Consider the following 3,982-nt stretch of genomic DNA (forward strand, 5'->3'; position numbering starts at 1 on the left):
AATACAATAGTAAAAGGTCCTATATATAGAGAACTAGTAGCTTAGGGTGTACAGAGATGAGTAAATGACATAAAAATCCACTTCCGGGCCCACTTGGTGTGTGCTTGGGCTGAGCATTGAAGCATTTTCGTGTGGAGACTCTTCTTGGAGTTAAACGCCAGCTTTTATGCCAGTTTGGGCGTTTAACTCCCATTCTTGTGCCAGTTCCGGCGTTTAACGCTGGGAATTCTAAGGGTGACTTTGAACGCCGGTTTGGGCCATCAAATCTTGGAAAAGGTATGGACTATCATATATTGCTGGAAAGCCCAGGATGTCTACTTTCCAACGCCGTTGAGAGCGCGCCAATTGGGCTTCTGTAGCTCCTGAAAATCCGCTTCGAGTGCAAGGAGGTCAGAATCCAACAGCATCTGCAGTCCTTTTTAGTCTCTGAATCAGATTTTTGCTCAGGTCCCTCAATTTCAGCCAGAAAATACCTGAAATCACAGAAAAACACACAAACTCATAGTAAAGTCCAGAAAAGTGAATTTTAACTAAAAACTAATAAAAATATACTAAAAACTAACTAGATCATACTAAAAACATACTAAAAACAATGCCAAAAAGCGTACAAATTATCCGCTCATCACTAAAAACATACTAAAAACAATGCCAAAAAGCGTACAAGTTATCCGCTCATCAGAAGCTTAGTTACAATTAGATGAGCAGGACTTAGTAGCTTTTTGCTTCTGAATAGTTTTAGCATCTCACTATCCATTGAAACTCAGAGATGTTGGCATCCTTAGGAACTTAGAATCCAGATGATATTATTGACTTTCTTAGTTAAGCTTATTTTGATTCTTGGACACAACTTTCTGGGTCTTGGCTGTGACCCTAAGCACTCTGTTTTTCAGTATTACTACCGGATACATTCATGCCACAAACACTTTACCGGGTTGAACCTTTTCAAATTGTAACTCAACTTTGCTACAGTCCCTAGATAGAGGTATCCAGAGTTCTTAAGCACACTCTTTTTGTTTTGGATAATGACTTTAACTGCTCAGTCTCAAGCTTTTCACTTGACACCTTCTGGCCACAAGCACATGGTTAGGGACAGCTTAGAATGAGCCGCTTAGGCCAAGATTTTATTCTTTTGGGCCCTCCTAACCACTGATAGTCAAAGTCTTGGGCCCCTTTACCATTTTCTTTTGGTTTAAAGGGTTATTGGCTTTTTCAATCTGCCCTCCTTTTCCTGCATTTTTGGGCAATAATGGATTTTTTTGCTTATTATTTTTTTCTTTTTCTTTTTTTTCCATTTTCCTTTTTTTTCCTTGCATGCATATATATATATATTCAGATTTTTTAGATTATCAATAATATTTTTCCTTTTTTCTTATTCTTTCAAGAGCCAACATTCTAAAATTTCAACTTCAAATATGCACTGTTTAATCATACATTCAGAAAACAAAAGCAAATGACACCACATCATCATAATTAAACTAATCTTATTTTAAACTTGAAATTCATGCATCTCTCAATTCTTAAAAAAAATTTCTTTTAAGCAAGGTGAGAGATATATGAAATATTTTACAACTTTTAAGACATCAAATGCAAATGATCATGCAACTAGAATAAGAGAACAAATAAATAGATAGATAGAAAACATAAAAAATAACAGGAAAGGGGTGTAAAAGAGAACGAATCCACCTGAATGATGGTGGCTAGTGCTCTTCCTTGAGGATCCAATGTAGTAGGTGGGGTAGGTGGAGCTTCCGTGGGACCTACTGGTCTTGAGAGGCTAGGGAATCCAGATTCCCTACTTCTCTATTGGCGTTTGAATGCCCAGGGGATGCTCCCTGGCTGGCGTTCAACGCCAGCAATGCTCCCCTATTGGGGCGTTGAACGCCCAGTGAGGGCTTCCTCACTGGCATTCAACTTTGACACTCTTCCAGAGTGTACTGTTTTCACTGTTGTGAATTCTGTCTCTTGATTGATGCACATGATCATGACTCTAACAACTGAAAGAAAATGAAAGAAAATAACTATGGTTGAGTAAGGTTGGGTTGCCTCCCAACAAGCGCTTCTTTAATGTCTTTAGCTAGACCTCACTGTACTTAACTTAGTAACAGTGTTGAGCCTCCTTGCTCTATTTCTCCTTCAAGGTAATACTTAACTTTCTGTACATTGATAGTGAATCTGTTTTTAGGATCTTTACCTTGAAGTTATATGTGTCCGTAAGGTGATACTCTTGTAATCACATATGGTCCCTTCCAGCGGGATTTGAGTTTCCTAGGGAATAATCTGAGCCTTGAGTTCAAGAACAGGACTTTTTGTCCTGGTTCAAAGACTCTGGAAGATATCTTCTTGTCATGCCACCTCTTTGCCTTTTCGTTTTATATTTTTGCATTTTCAAATGCTTCTAAGCAGAATTCATCCAACTCATTTAGTTGGAGTAGCCGTTTCTCCCCTGCTGCTTTAACATCAAGGTTGAAGAATCTAGTAGCTCAATAAGCTTTGTGTTCTAGTTCTACTAGCAAATGACAGGACTTTCCATATACTAATTGATATGGTGAAGTTCCAATGGGGGGTTTTGAAAGCTATTCTATATGCCGACAGAGCATCATCAAGCTTTCTAGCCCAATCCTTTCTAGAGGCACTTACTGTCCTCTCTAGGATTCACTTTAGTTCTCTATTTGAGACTTCATCTTGCCCATTTATTTGGGGATGATATGGTGTTGCTACTTTATGGCGATCTCCGTAATGACTTAAGATAGAATCCAGCTGTCTGTTGTAGAAATGAGTTCCTCCATCACTAATTAGTGTCTTAGGGACACCAAATCTGATGAATATGTTCTTTTGGAGGAACTTCATTACTACTCTAGTGTCATTGGTGGGTGTTGCTATTGCTTCAACCCATTTAGACACGTAATCTACTGCCATAACAATGTAGGTGTTTGAGTCTGAAGGCGGGAATGGTCCCATGAAATCTATGCCCCATACGTCAAATAACTCAATCTCTAAGATTCCTTGTTGATGCATATTGTGACCATGAGGAAGATTCCAGCCCTCTGGCAACTATCACAGTTACGGATGAACTCTCTAGAATCCTTAAAGAGAGTAGGGCAGTAAAAGCCACTTTGGAGTACCTTAGTGGCTGTCTGCTCACCTCCAAAGTGTCCTCCATAGTTAGAGCCATGGAAATGCCATAAAATTCTCTGTGCCTCTTCTTCAGACACACAGCATCAGATTATTCCATCCGAGCATCTCTTAAAGAGATATGGCTCATCCCATAGGTAATATTTTGCATCATGAATGAGTTTTTGGGCTTGCTGCCTGGTAAAATCCTTGGGAATGAACCGTATAGCCTTGTAGTTTGCAATGCCTGCAAACCAAGGTACTGTCCAGATGGCATAGAGTTGCTCATCTAGAAATGATTCGGATATGCCAGTGGAGGGAGAAGAAGTCCCTGCTACTGGCTCAATCCGGGACAAGTGATCATCCACCTAATTTTCTGTCCATTTTTTGTCTCTAATTTCTATATCAAACTCTTGCAGGAGTAATACCCATCTTATAAGTCTGGGTTTAGAATATTGCTTAGTGAGTAGATACTTTAGAGTAACATGGTCAGTATAAATAATGACCTTAGATCCTACTAGGTAGGATCTGAACTTGTCAATGGCATAAACCACTGCAAGTAGCTCCTTTTCTATAGTAGTGTAGTTTTTCTGCACATCATTTAATACGCAACTAGCATAATGAATGACATGCAGAAGCTTGGCATGTCTCTGACCTAGGATTGCGCCAATTGCATGATCACTTGCATTACACATTAGCTCAAATGGCAAGTCCCAGTTGGGTACAGAGATGATAGGAGCAGTGGCAAGCTTTGCCTTCAGAGTTTCAAAGGCATGCAGGCATTCTTGGTCAAAGACGAATGGGACATCAGTGGCCAAGAGGTTACACAGGGGTTCGGCAATTTTTGTAAAATCTTTTATGAACTGCCTGT

This window comes from Arachis duranensis, chromosome 6 (genome assembly GCF_000817695.3).
Source record: "Arachis duranensis cultivar V14167 chromosome 6, aradu.V14167.gnm2.J7QH, whole genome shotgun sequence".
NCBI lineage: Eukaryota > Viridiplantae > Streptophyta > Magnoliopsida > Fabales > Fabaceae > Arachis > Arachis duranensis.